This window comes from Acipenser ruthenus, chromosome 15, assembly GCF_902713425.1.
Source record: "Acipenser ruthenus chromosome 15, fAciRut3.2 maternal haplotype, whole genome shotgun sequence".
Classification (NCBI taxonomy): domain Eukaryota; kingdom Metazoa; phylum Chordata; class Actinopteri; order Acipenseriformes; family Acipenseridae; genus Acipenser; species Acipenser ruthenus.
In genome coordinates this window covers 27,832,530-27,848,890 of record NC_081203.1, presented here as the reverse complement: position 1 = coordinate 27,848,890, position 16,361 = coordinate 27,832,530, and positions in this window count along the sequence as shown.

Genomic DNA, 16,361 nt, shown 5'->3' with positions numbered 1-16,361 from the left:
TTTAATCAATTTCACATTTTTACTTGCTGTTATGTGATTTTAGCTTGGATTCATGAAATTAAAAACAGTTTATATGACTTTGATGTCTAGCCCTGTATGTATCCCCTGTTGTGATCTTTAGACTTCAGCTCACACTTTCACCAGCACCAAGAGAATAAATATTTGCAGGAAATTGGGATTGGAGCCAATATAATCTACTTTCATGCTCCTGTATGTTGTTAGACGCAAAGCAAGATTGGACTTGCTCAGTACTTGGAAAGTCAATCTTCAAGGGAAAAAAAAACACCAGCTATAGAAATAATTTAATGAACTCAGAAGGAGGCACAATTTTTTCTTGACCAAATGTTTAAGGGATAACATCTAATAAAGGAATTTAATCGTTCTTGATTTTTCATAACGGCAGATTTATTTTAGAAGAATAGGAATGCATTCAAAATCCAGCTTGTCCCATGGTATGTATGATTACCTGGTTGCAAGAATCATGGGGGTCCTAATCCTGTCAATCACAGGAGACACAGCCATTCCTTTCTGCTTGCAAAGGCTGCTGGGAGATGGAGTTTCCATGTATCTCACTGAAGCCTTTGCAGATTTCTTCCAGTCATTGTGCCTCACAGGAGTCACATCATTATATATACAAGGAAAAAAAAAACTATGTATATAAAGTTGTTAATATTTAAAAATCGAATATTGTCATTATGTATGTGCCTCAACCAACGTTTTTCTGAAGATTATTATTAATAAATAAAAATGAATTATTCCCAGGGGTGAAGAACTTTCAGGTAGGTTTTTCATATTTACTCCCTTTCCAATTAGAAAGCTGTATTTGTGTAATGAGGTAAGATATGGCTTGAAGGCAGAAAATTAAAAGCCCAGGGTCTCAAGACATCTTATTTTCTGGCAGCAAATTATAAATATTTCTAATTGGGGGGGGGGGGGGGATCTAGACCGTCTTAGATTACCTTCTGAAAGCAATTATGAGATATTTCCTAACATGGGATATAACTTGCCTTTGATTTATTTATACTGATGTAACTGGTGTCGTAGAGAATGTGAAAATGAAGGAAAACATTTATTTTTTTGAATATTTTTTTAATAAATGTTTTATGAAATTGTATTGGTTTGCTGTGTGCTGACAATTTACTATCTGCGTGTGTTTTTCTTTGGAAATAAAATTAAGTGTTAAAAGGAAGAAAGTAGTGAATAAACCTTCTTCTTAACACACAGATCAAGTATGGATCTACAAACCATTTTGCTTTCCACACAGGTATAATTTCTTGAAGAAAGCCTGTTATCTAAAATGCCACATTTTACCTTTCTGTGACACTAATTTTGAATAGCTCTGATGCTTGCACATTTCATAGCGAGACAACAAACGTACTCCCATGAGAGACAGTGTGCTGACAGATTTCTATGCATTTGTTCTTCATGTTTGCTAATCTATTTTAATTGGATGTGGCATTTGATTTAACTGAAACTGAATGTTTAATGTTTTGTAGCCTATAGCCTTTAATTTTACAGGGATGTATCTGTCTTTCATATTATGTTACTACCGCTTTGTAGTTTTCCATATACTTAACGAAAAACAAAAATTTAAAAATGTGACATTTCAAAATCTAACATGAAATACTGTACTACTATTATGACTTTTACAATATACTTTTTTTAGTTTATTTGATTACATGATGTTAACTAAAATATCTAAATTATGTTCATATAGTTGTTGTTTTTCTAATTATGTCTCAATCCTAAAAATCTAGGTGATGCAAAACTTTTGGCCATAGATGTATGTTGTATTACGAGAAAACAAATTTAGCACAAATAACTTGAAGGAAACAGGAATTATCTTTCCGCTTCAGGCTACTTCAGAGTAGAGGTAAATCCCTTGCCTTTTGCTAGCACAAATAAATGACAACATATGTAACATTTGAATGATCACTGTGTCTGTTAAAGGTTGGCCTTTATTTTCCAAACAGCAATACTGTGGGCAGATGCTGCTGTAGAGGGGGTTTCCTCATGCTGTTTGGTGTCTCAGCCCTGCTGTGAAGGTGAGTGTATATTTCAGTCACCTTTCACATCCAATCTTTGACCCCTGCATGAGACTGCAGACCAATGTGTTGATAAGTACCAATCATGGTAACCTATTAATAAGTGTACACCAGTCTTCCAGTAACTATGCTGAGAAACCATTTTACACTTTCCCCAAAAACCATGAAGGAGGTAATTACTTTCTGTCACTTCCGATCTTTTGAAATCACACCAGACACCCAGGGATGAGCTTATTAAAACTAAAGAACAAATAAAGAGCTCCTCAATAGTTATTATTCAGTTGACTAGCTGATTCTGAGTTCAACCACTGTGCTCCCACACAGGTCCAAGTGCCTTGGTAATGTGTGTATCCAGGAGTTCATAGTACACAAAGAATACCCTATTTAGTGGATAGACATACAGACAGTGCTCCTCTGCTTAGTCTTCATCAAGACTCTATTAAAGGTAAGCTGGCTGCCCTTGGCTTTATCCCCTTTGCTTTGAAGTGGCTGTAAGATAGCTGAGTTGAGGTAGCCTTTCCCCAGCAGACAGATGTGTTTACTTTGTACAAAGCTCCACATGTCTGAGACCCCACTCACCACGCAGCTGACCCAGGGTGCAGGGGAAGGTAGAGTCATGCCACAAGAATGTCAAGAAAAACAGCAGAGAGCAGGATTCGTTTAGGGGCTGTTTTGTATGGTTTATGAATGGGCTTTGCATAACACTGTAAACAAGAAAAGAGTGGGAGGGTCATAGAATAATGAGTGCTGTATGCCCATTGTGGTATGAGCAAGGACAACTTATTTGGACAACAATATATATCCAGGATAAATGTATGTCATATATAATATTTCATATGTTGCAGGGCCAAAGAAAAAACTTGAGCCGTTTTCACAAGGCTTTACCAGATGTGTTTTTGAAAGGTCTGTTTTTATCATTAAACTGTTCATGTTAGTGAAGAATCCAATACCAGCCTAGAGCACTTTAATCCATATGGATATATTTTGAATAGATCCCTCTGGCTTTAAACTTGAAGAAATATTTTTCCCAATATGAGAATTTTGGATTCACCCTGGATTCACCCCAACCCACTTCAACCCCCCCCCCCCAACCAAGAAGACCACATAACCAGTATCCTAAACAAACACAACCTTTGATGGCTGTTTACTGTATACGATTTGTAACAGCTGTTATATTAAGGCAAGCATCTTTCAGCCTTGGCAGTTTTGAATAGGGACACAGTTGATGTTTATTTTATTGTCTCAGTTACTGCAAATTGCCCTGCTATCCAGGATCTGCTGAACAATAACCAATAGGTTTTACCTTCTTAATGAGGAATCCTGCAGGAGAGGGTAACCTGAAGCTTACTGTATGTACCTGGTGGAAGAGGTCAGCCTCATTGCACTTGCAACCAAAATTAAAGGGTTGCCTAATATTGTTAAACACATTAGATGAGGGATCTAATCCCCCTGCAATAGAAATGGTAGATGACTGGTAAAAATGCAGTTTACAAATTGCTGTCAAAGAAAAAGAATAACTGATTTGTACTATTTAATGGGGTTTCTGCTAACACAATATTTCCATACATCTTACCTGTCATGCTTTTCCTTCTTCGATCATGTAGATTTCATACAAAGGGGTTACTTTAATCAACCTTCACCACGTCACCCCAAGGTAATCACAGATAGGTGGTTGAAGCATCGCCCCTGTGCTCTAAACCACTCATCCCGGCAGGGTACAGATTGATCAAATCAGTCCCTAGGTTAAAGAAAGCTCTCTGATTGCATGCCTTATCTTTTGCATGACATATCAGTACCAGCGTGCAACCAATGTGCAAATCCTCCAGATGTGTGTAGCAATAGCTGGAAATGCTGCACTCTTTTAATAATTGTGCTAAGTACTACACAGGTATTTCAATTTATATACAGTAAATTGCATCTTCTCTTTAAGGTAAAGGACACGACAATGGTTCACAATGTAAGTTATACAGTCATGCAAGCATAATGTATGACTCTAAGAGAAAGATTGCTAGACAGGGTAAGTAGGTTCTCAAGGCTGGATATCAACCTATGGCCTACACTGAGGTGAGCCACTAACAGCCCTCTAGAATACAATTTATATTATTGATTTGTGGATTTCTATCTGTATTGATTTTGCAAACCGTAGAATGTCTTCCAATAAGAAGCACTGGAAACAAAATATCAATAACCCTGCGCTTGTGCTTTGCTGTGAAAACAACTGATAATCTAAGAAGCAGGCAATAGAGCCAGCAGTGCTTTTGTCTGCTTCTGTGGTTAAGTCCTTTTTTGACAGATAATTATAAGTAGGGCTTCTGTTTTTCTGTTGTTATTCATTTCATTTTTGGTGCTTATTTTGAGCTATTTTCGATTCTTATGTAAATCGTTTTTTTAGGGGGTCTTTTTTTGGAAGTGTAATCTAGTTTTAAATCTCACAAGCATGTTACAATCCTCCAATAGAAATCAGGATGCTACCACTTAGTAGTTGGGGTGGGTTTAAAGTATTCAGAATGAATCAATGCGAGGTACAAGTCAAGAAGGCGGGACATTGCACAACTTCAAAGTTTTTTTTTGTAGGTTTTTATTATTTTTTTTTTCACAGGGAAGGGTCAAGTCAACAAACTGAGTAACCATTTCCATTGTTTTTCCAGTGTTTATTGGATATGCAGCGATTTCAAGTCTGAGTAACCATTTCCATTGTTTTTCCAGTGTTTACTGGTGCAGCGATTTCCCTTTTTTGTACCGGAGCTGTTTTATTGTTTTTTATCGGTTAAAACCGAAAATCAGAAGCCCTAATTATGAGGCCTGGCATATGTAGATATCTGGGTCTCCATATAGAAAAGAAATACTCTCCCACTGATGAGTTAATGATACCTTCTTTTCTCACATCCCTTATTAGATTTCAACAGGGCAGAAGTCTAGCCTCAGCACTTCCAAGAGATCATTTATCAAAGGCAGCTTCCCTGCATATCCAGCACTATTTGCAAGCCACCAGCTCGGGCAAAAACACCATTTACCTCTCCTTACACTTTTTTGCATATCGTAAATAAATAATGCTACAATTCCTGCTCCCGTTACTCCATTAAATATTGTGATTTATGCTGAGAATCAATATGTTAGACTGAAACTAGAAGTGCGTCCTCAAGTCAGTTGCCATTGTCCCAGTCTTATACAAACCTTGTATGTTTCAAGACGTCCACTAAAGGCATTATGTGTACTGTAAATACACATACTCCTACTCACCTGTTATCATCTCAACTGCAACCTGTACCTCCATTCTGCTTACAAGCAAATTACCTTGAAGGAGGGGCTCTGTGGACAATGGCACAAAACAGATAAGCCACATCTACAATTACTATTTAGGTTGCCACTGCATCGCAGATGCTTCTTACCTACTGTAACACTGCACAAGTGATATGCCAAACCTTGCTTCTTGTTTTGTCCAGTGGGTCTTTTGTTTGTTTGTTTTTTTCTTATCTGATTTAGGCCTTTGGCTCTAGGATAATAGATCACATTTATATAATAAAGATTATCTGGATGATCTATTTGTTGGATACCAGGCAGTTCTTGCATCAAAAACAAGTTAGGAATCAAATGACTGACTTTCTGATCAATGGTTGCTACAGTAAGTTAACATGTATGTCATTTGCTGTCACTTTACTCAATAAATGTAATCCATATAAGCTTCTAAATTTAGAGTATTTAAAAATACCAATACAATATATAGATTTTTGGATTTATGGCTACATTGATTTTGAATGGGCTGTTGTTTAAGAAGTGATGAGAGTCTGGATATCAATATCACTAAAGCTATGCAGAGCTGCAGTTACTATATTAACTATTCTTGTTGAATTAGAGTACATTATGTCAACACACGTAATGCAAATTTTTCTAGTTGAACTGTTTTTATTTCTTGTATTAACATTTTATAATAATCTTGTGTGGCAAATAAGATCACTTTACAAGTGAATCTAAATGGTGGGTTTAGTAAGTTTATTTTTCAAGACATATCACATCAGATTAAATCTCAGTGTTCTATACTTGCATAATTGATGCAATACATTTAAACTGCTAAAATATTAATTTTTCATTTCAAATAATATAATCGGCATGTATTATTTTTTGTGCTAGAATAAAATCAGATTACAATACGCCATTAGATTATTAATGGATAAAACACTTTTGAAAAATGGGCTGGTCTGCAAGTTTCCCAGATGACCTTGATAAAGTCAAGCCTGAGAGAGCTGAGAGAGTAAGTTTATGCAGTGTATATGTATGTGTCCCTTCTGAAAAGAAATTGAAAGAAAAACGTGCTAATTCTGAAAAAAAAATTGAAAGAAAATCGTGCTAACAATTCGGAGAAAATAGCTTTGAGAATCTTTTAGTTTAAGCTTTGTTAATAGGATCATATTTTTCAAACTACAAGTGAACACATTACAAATTCATCAGAATCCAAGTCATTTTAATTATAATATTGAGATTTGAACCTTTTCAAACAGGTATAAAAAGCATTGAAAACTTAAATATTTGTAGGGAGGAAACATTGCAATGATCCAGTTATCTGAAGCTGGTAATACATTCAATTGGCTTCCTGAAGTTATTTTTGTCAGGTGAAGGTTAAGGTATTAAAGCATCACAGTTGAAAGGAAGAGTCTTCCTACAGCTGTCAACTCTCTTTGTACAGGTTATGATGACCTTGCTACAGTATAAAAGGCTGATGACCTTGCTATAAAAGGTAAGTGAGCCTTAAAATAACAGCTAACCTCTAGCCATGTTTAATTGCCAAGAGAATGCTTAGCTTAAGGACAGCTCTTTTAATTATTGATTTAGCAGGTACACTGTAGTCAGTTAATTATGCATATAAGACTGCAACCATGACTCATTAAAGAGATACATGCATATACACAATATACTGGAGACCTGGTTTGGCGATTTGAAAGAAAACTCAATGTTAGACATGGGGGCAGTGGTTTGTTGTATATAATTAAAATTAATTGTCAGTATGTTAAGGTCTATACTTCATTTTCCTATATGAGTGTACAAGCAGGACATTTTTGGTGGATATTGATATTCACTTGCATCCCACTGATATCCACTTGAAGAAATTTGGCCATATTAATAGGACAGTTGGCATTGTGTGCACCAGTGAACCTGGAACAGTGTCTGTCTAGGATTATATTTGATCTTTAGTTAAACAGAGGGTTTCTGTCACAAGTGCTGTCAATACAGCAGCATTATTTACAAGCACAAGACTTACTGTCATAAAGAAATGACTGCGGACTGTAGGGTTGTATGTGCTACACAAAAGCATGACGTGATGGAATAAGAAATAAGAACATATTGCCTTGTCATTTTAGGTGGGTGTCAGTCCTATAGCAAGATCAGTTGTTCCAGATTATTTCCACATAAACCTTCCACAAAGCATTGGTATGCTGCCACATTGGAAACTGCATGTCAATTTTAATATGATGTTGCATTCACATACTGTTCATTTTATTATACAATATAAATTAATTATAAGAGATCAGAGTAAAAATAAAGTCATTTTTACGCCAGTTAAGGAATTGTACTACAGTACGTGTCATTTCCGTAAATGCATAATGTATGATGCCTGGTATACGTATCTGGCCTATGCAATATAATGGGACATGCATAATAAAGCATGGTTAATAATTTACAAGGAAACAGGTTTCCTTAAAATGGTGATAAAGTGTACCAACAGACAATGTAAATATACAAGAACTTGCATATATTTTACCCAGGATTTAGATTACCTTGATTTTGCTTTAAAAAAGGTAATGCTCATTCTTCCAGTGTTATACAAAATACGATAATGTTGAGTAACAGTCCAAGTCTGCATCTGATAACACAGGTACAGGCATCACACATGTCCTGAGGTGGTTAGAGCTTTCCTTTCAGAATACAGAACACCTTGGCTTGGTCAGGTTAAAATTAGGTTTAGAGTTTGGCTAATATTTATGTTTGGGGTTAGGTTATTCACGGCAGATTACTTAGATTATTGGTTTTGACCATCACTCCTAACAATACAGAATTGGTTGGGTGGCGTTCTTTTTCATTAACAAAATGCACAAGCAACCTTTAGTCTCAGGTGTGAGCAGCATGCGTTATTATAATTCAAATTAAACATGCACCTGTTTGTGTCAAAATATACTGCAGACTTGATAAAAATCAGTCATGGCATTTCAGGTGACTTCATCAGGATTATACCACTGGATACAGTTTGAATTCATAGGATTATATTATAATTTTTTGCTGGAAAGGTTTTGATGTGGGTGGAGTCTTTAACTGATGCCATTACAGTTCTGTTTATAGATTAATCAACGCAGTTCATGCGGCCGTGGATAGACATAGCATACCCTTGCTAATGTAAACATACAGGAGAGGAGTGAGCTGGGCGGTTTTGATAATTCCTGCTATTAATCCCATGGTCTCCCCTGATCAGGTGATGTTTTTAAAACCCTTGTTGTCATGCCACAGCGGGGGGATATTTTTGTATCCTCGAGGATGAGTGGATGCAGCTGCTTTGTCTGACTGGGAGGTGGTGGGAGCTGATTTATACAAGAGAAGTCACCAGCTGGAAGTCAGCACTTTTCACACAGTTTTGTGTCCCTCTCCATATTCCGTAAAATGACTGCTAATTGTAAGTCAGATTGCAAATGGAGACCCCATATTCACTAATTTAAATAAGAACTTGAATTAATTTATTCTCTCCCTTACCAATGTTGTTTTCAGCTTTAGTACTCCTGTTAGAAGGGTTTCTGCAAATGTCTCTTTGAATCTTGCACTATACTATGTAGTAGTTACCTTTTGACAAAATACCGGTATTCCAAAGCTGCTGAAGTCCATGAAATATAATAGAGCAGAAGGAACGACAGCATTCTTTAGAATTAGATAGAAAACAAATGTCCTGAAACGTGTCCAGATTTGCTCCAGTAGAGGTGGCTCAGTATGCGGTTCCTGTTGTGTCTGTAGTTGACATTGCAGATTCTTTCCCAGGCAGTCAAACTTTTTGGATGTTTCCTAGAAATACTGCAAAACGTGTTCATTATGTTGTGGTTGTCAGTGTAGATAAACTATACTACATAATTCTACTCAGCAACTGAAAATATGGTATTGCGAGAAGGGGCAGGAGGGCCACTCATTTATCTCCATGCATTTCCAAGCTTGTGAACAAATTGATGGCAGGTTATTTATATGGCACACTCTGTGCTAAACAAATTAAGTATTCTTTACCATCATTCAAGACACTGTAATTAGTTTTGCCTGGGGTCAGATACAAGTCTGGTAGAACATACATATTTCACATTTCTTGACCCTGAGATGTCAAACCCCCTCCTGGTCTATATCAATGCCTGCATTAGTTTACACATTGTTCAGACATCATTGAATGGCTTACCCGGACCTCATTTAATTGGTTTATTATAATATATTATACAGTCTGGTTTACTGGATATGTCTAGTTAGTTTATCTGAAAATAGCATTCACATGCTGTTTTCCATGGCTACTGGCATCTCCCATGTCTGTTCTGGTGTGGATTTTAATAACATTTTACTTTTACAATCAAGTACAGGGTTAAAAAAAGATCAAATGACCTGCTATTACAAATACACTAAAACTTGTAGTATAAACTGTAGAATAAAATACTTTCAATATTGGTATGTACAGTAGCTGTCTACATATTTGTTGGTCACACTTCAATTTTGGACACAGTGTATACTACACCCCCTAGCACTGCATATACGTACTTCATTGTACTGCATTACAATGACTAATGCAGCTATACTAATGTAAAGTTGTAAATTATAAATCTGTTAAGACTGGTTTTAAAATGTTAATTTGTTTGACATCTTTATTGTGATATTTAAAAAAAAAAAGTGTTGGATTGACTGGCTATCATAATACTGCTTCACCCGATTTTAATTTCAGTATGAGAACTTTATAAGGAACTGAGGCATATCATATCCTTGATGTGCTTGGGATTTCATGAGCGTAGAATTCTTGGTAAGAGAGATGGTGAGGTTATGTTCAAAGACCAGCTGTGTAAATCATTCATTGAATCCTATGGTTAGGCTTTGAGGGAGTATTGAGTGTGCACATTTTTGGAAACAATGGCATTCTATACTTTAGTATGTTCTCTGGGACACATTGTTTCAGGCAATTGCTTTTGCAATTTTGTAAACAAAAAAAGTAAAATGAAAACAATTCACACAATACTTGGGGGGGGGGGGCATAAATAAACAGTGCTTGAAAAGAGGTGAGACAAAGCTATTGAATAAGGTTCCTTGAACAGACAAGCAGATTGTGGATTTACAGTAGGATTCATTGTCCAGAAATGTCTTTCTAAAGACTTTCTCTAAGCAGGCACACTTATTGTTTTATTAAAGTCAAAAGAGAGTCTAAACAGGCCTTAACATAGATAAGCCAACACTCTTCTGTGAGCTAAACAACGGAGGCTGGTCAATATGTTGTATTGGTTGCATCTAATGCATCACCCTTTACCTGACAAGTATATATAAGGAATAAGAAAAAGCCTACAAATTAAGTGACCATCATATAACCTCATAGCCAGCTCCCCAGAATTTGAACTTTTGACCTCTGAAGGTCGTACATCACATGCTGGCAGCAACCTGCTGCTACCACCAGGCAGGCTGTGCCGCTTGTTAATAGGCTGAATAAGAGGAGCAGCTTTCTTGTGTAAGGATACCCCTCCTGAGCCAAAACAATGAATGCAGGGAAGACAATGGAAGGCACATCACCATGGCAAAGGTCTACTCATTAGTAGAAGATCATTAGGGGTGCTAGAAGATGAAAGAGCTGCCGGATTGTTTAGATTCCGTTTTATTTGGTGTTCAGCTATTGATTTCTTGAGGGGATTTCTTTAAGAGGGTGTTCCTTCGAGGGAAAAGCATTAATCATTCTACCCGCCGCCCCTTTTCTCCTCCAATAAGGGGGAATCAGTTGGTGGCCAAAGTCATTATCAGCCAACCCACCTTAAATGGCAGCCTCAGATCTATGAGGCTTTGCACAGCAAATGGCCTGGGGGCAGGTGAAAAAGAGGTGGCTTGCGGGGCTTGCTCTGGAAATTAGCAGGGGGAAGAAAATTATGTAAGATGTCGGGGAAGCCTTTGAAGGATTGGAAAGGGAGCCCTTTGAGGTTCTTAATCTGTACAAGGGGGCTTTGCTTTGGTAACAGAACTATCAGTTTGAATGAACAGAGTTGGCCTATGACAATGCTCAGTTAGGCAACACAAAAGGATGTTAATCCACAAATAATGGGCTAGGGACTTTCAGACTAAATGGGACAAGCCCTTTTTTCTAAAATGTGAATTGGACAAAAATTGATTAAACGATTTTGCACCAGCCAAACAAAGTTCAAATTGATATAATACTATGTGAACAAAGAATGTAGGACATTACCTGATTAGCAAATCTAAGTATTAAAGAAGTGTGTAGGCCTGTCATCTGTGTGTTAGTTGAACTGTGTTTTATTGTTTGATACTGAGCATTTCCTTCAAAATGCGCTTTCTATTTCTGAGTGTGTATATATGTGTCGGGGGGGGGGGGGGGGGTTCTGACTGGTAAATCATTCCACAATGTGGATTAAATTACAAGGAATGTTCCCCAATGGTCTCAAAAATTGTTTTAGCTTTGCAACATACTAGGCCGTGACACATCTGCGGCATAGCCGTCAGCACTGAGTTCCATTTGCCCACCCCCCAGCCTGGGTTTGTGCTCTGGAGCCAGGAATGGTTCCTATTTTGGGGTATGTTTATCATGAAGTCTGAAAATGCCCTATCTCATGTCTGCACCTCATTGTGAACGATAACATGAACCACACGCACAGGACACAGTATAGCAGTAACCAGCAGCCTGTTACTGAACTTCTCCATGTACTCCTCCCAGAGAGAAGGAATGTCATTCCAGAAATTCTTCAATGAGATAGGAGTCATAGAAAAGGGTTTGATTTTTAAAGGCACAACCAGGTAATTAAAGCAGATTTTTACTGATATCAATTTTCTATATTGAAAGTTAATACAGAAGTTGTTTATTCATTATGTCTTTTCATTATTTATTAGTCCTGAAGATATGTTTTTTTTCTTTTTTTTAAATGGCCACACATTCATAATAAATTCAAATGAAACATCACAGGAATAGCAGCTAATGCTTTGGAAAATATATGACTTTGCTGTCAAGTGTAACTAAATATTCTAGTAATAGTCTCACTTTATATACAGTACATGAACTTCAATGAATTGGAAGGCATAACAATTTAAAAATATTACCTACTAACAATATCAGAATTACTAATAACAGTACTGCAGAATAAAATACTATAATAACAGTTTATCATATGGTAGGGGAGTATTACATATCAGACGTTTAAATAAACGTCTGCTAAGAAATAAATAATAATAATAAAATAAGGATAAATAAATACACTACATAACCACAATGACATTTTGTGTTATTTTAAGGCTTTAGTTAGTTTAATATCTCATTTGTGATTTTACTTAAACAGAGGTACAATCCTTTATAGGCAAGTGCAATGATCTCTAGCAGATTGGGAAAGGGCTCTACCTCGCATAGAGTACATGCATATTCATACATACAGAAGGCCTCTCCAGAAGGAGTTGAATTAATAGACTGGTGGGGGGAGGGACTTTCAGTCGAGACATCAATTCAGTAGAGACATCAGTTGGTAAAAACAGCAGTCTGGTTGTAGGCCTCTGAAAATTAAATCCTTTTTTAGCAGCAAGTTATCGGTTCTGGAGCCAGCACAATTTAATCGTTAACTTGTCCACATTTGATTATGTTCAAATCTACCACTTTTTTTCTGATCTGTAGCTAAACAGTAAGCCAGACACAGTTGGTCCTATTTTATTACAATTTAGCCTTAAAAAAGAGGCACTTACTAGAACTATTATTTGTGCTTTACAATTCTGCAGAGAATTCCAGGTTGTGACATTTTTTAATACAGTTCAAGCCTGTATAGTGACTTGGTCTATTCCGTGAAGGTGGAGATATTGGTTGTTGCTTTGGTTCGTGCTGAATCATTTTGAAAGAAAGTCTTTGGAAATGTTATTTTGCTCCTTCTGCGTCTGTTGTATCCAGCTTAGGAACAGATAAGTGCATATAAGAATTATTAGGTCTGAAAAAAAGAAAGCATACAACAAAGCAAGTAGTATATGCATACTTTGAGTACTGCATTTAAAACATTTTGGGGGGTAAAACACAAAAAACAGACTAGCTTAAACTGATTGCAGACCAAGCTAGAGTTTGGTGCTATCTCCACTTCTGGCTTTAAAAATAAAGATCCATCAGGAAAGCTAAAGAATGACAGTGTGGTGAAAGAAATTCAATACATTTTAATGCATTTTACAGTCCACTATGATTTGAACTGATTGTATCAGACTTGGAAATAGGGCTGTGTGGGATAAGTGGAGGATGTTTGTCATCAGTGTGGTTTTCTGGAGCATGGGCCTCATGTCTGAGTGGAGAACATGTTCTCCTAGTTTATCCCCCTTCTCCACAGTAGGAATGCTCAACCACTGTTGCTTAACAGAGATACTTGTGGACAGATGTAGGACCGCAGTATATGTTATATTAATAAATAGAGTTTAGTTTAATTGGATAGTATCCCTTAATAAACAAAAATATCTAAACTGCAAATGTGCTTCCTATTAAATATATCAACTGCATGTTCTAGAATACATTTTTCAAACACATTTCTTTTTCTATTTGAGCTGCTGAAGGAATTGATTTACAGTCCATGGTATACGTTTTATTTACAATTATTAAAGGCAGCAAAAAAAAAACAGAGAATGTATTCTGCTACAAAATTGATACATCATTGATAGAGTTCCTTCTTATATGGATATTTTAGTATTACAAAAAGTAAAAGTTTACATTATTAGAATGAGCTATAAACCTTCAAAGTCTTTTAGTAAATGACAATACAACTTTCCTGTATGTCATATTGCTAATGCATGACAATGGTCCTGCTTTTAAAATACTCTAATTGCTGTTTAAAGTAAACAATGTATCCCTTGAGAGGTAATGAATGGGCACACATAAAACCAGACAATTCACTGTTTCACCTTGAGTACCAAGGACACCAAACCATCACTCTAATAGCATAGCCTTTGAGCTTTAATAGGTTCAGAATGGACTTTAGTCACCCATGCCTTAACAAAAACCTGTCTTTCTCTTTCACTGTTTTGCTTTTAACTAAAGCCAGTTAACGTGTTCATTTTGATGAGGTCTAATGCTTTGGCTAACAACATCATAAAAAGCATTATTCATGCCACCTCCCTTTTTTCGCACTTTTATTTCCATGTCCTTACAAGAAACATCTGTCTCTTATCCATTAGTTCCCGGTCATATGGTCTCCAACCAGAAGCCCCACCCTGACACAGTAAGAGGACATCCCTCTGCTAACAAGGACCAGACTGCAAGGCCAGATGGGAGTGACCAGTCCAGTGTAAGCCTTAGCCTTGGTGCTCAGATGAAAGACTTGTGTGTTTTCCCAGGTGATCCCAAACTGCAGAGTGGGTACCCCTTTTCTCACCTCCCCCCCAAATACACACACCCAAATTACAGCAGACAACAAATAAACCACAAGAGCTCTTTAATGTTACCTTCAGTTAACACGTTCCCTGCTCCATTCGCCAGTGCTTCAGGAAGTTTCTTTAAAAAAGTCAATATTATTGCTGGGGCATTTCATTGCTGAGTGTGTTGGTTTACTTGTTTTCAGCTGCATGCTGAGATGGGGTCTCCTCATAAGTAATGTAAAGCAAGCTGAGAGGAAGGATCTGTGGCAAGTAAACAACCTGAAAATGTCCAGTGATTATTACTCGACTAACAAATACCTTTAATGTATCTGAACATTGTTAAATAAATGAACAACATTGTGTAATTGAAGGTTATTTCTCCCAAGATTTACACCACTAGTGAGTTAACATGTTCGTTCACATTGCCCAGTGCTGGCTCCAAAACGTACTGTATTTTAAATCACAACATTTAATATCAGGAAATAATTCATTGTTATCTAACAGAGTAAATGTAGAGCATTTTTAAAGCATAAATCAAGAGCAGTGCTCAAATAAAAAAATATATAAATGATTAAACAACAGTAAGTATTTACCACTTGCACTAAAGATAGTTAACATATAGAAAGAATACAATATTGTGATAGTTAATAATGACAGATACTTGTGTACCTTTATTAATATTTGGTAAATCAGCTTTATTACATCTTCCAGATGACATACCATAGCATAACATGCTTTTTGCTTGTCTTGGCAGAACTTATTTTCATCCTTCTCAACAGATCTGTTTCCACCTCTCAGTAAATGAAGGCTGGCTTCTTTTCATCAACCATAAGCCATGGATGAAAAACCCTGTGTCACAACATTTAATCAAAATAATGGTATTATTTTGTAACGAAACATAGGGTGTCAAATATCAGGCACCACGCTATATATCCAGAGTATGAATAAGGAAAAAGACTACACTATAACAGCAAGGAGTGCATTAAATACATGAATAGAAAGGCCCTTCCTGTTGGATATGTTTCCACAACAACAACAAAAAAAACACCTCTCTGTTATACCTGATAATGAACAGTGCAGACCTTTCTAAAGCTGCCTTAGCAGACTGATATGTGAATTGCTTAGCCCTTAGCTGTATTGTTTTGCTGGTTGGTTCATAAAAAATCTATTATGGATTCTACATGGCTGTAAAAAAATATCTTCGGAAAAGCTTGCAATTTTTTTATTCAAAGCCAAGTTTACTTCTTGTTGATTTTCAGATATGGTCAAGATGTAAAGGAAATTGGTCTGTAGTACAGAAGACTAAATCACACAACTGAAAAAAATGGATTAAAACAAAGTCACACTAAAATATTTGCATCTTATCTGCCTGCCTAAGAACATCAAGACTTCCAAGAACTAAGAGTGACAGCAACTGAAATGGTCATGTTTTTGTAAGTACATTTTAATACACAGGATGAGATTTTAAGAAAACAGAATCAGATCTTAACACCGGTTCTTTATATAGTAGTTGGCTTGACTGGGGATGCATTAAGCTTAAATGTATGCTCCAAGTAGGAGCTCATGCCACATGTCTCAGTATTGTATTATGTTGTGACAAACACCAATTAACATGCTAATAAGATTCATGGTAAACTGTGTATGTTGGAAATGGCACACATTCTTTTAACCCCAAGAATAACTTAATGGCCTTTTTATTACATTACTCTGCTTAGAAATCTGCTGCTGGAAACATGTTGTTAAAAA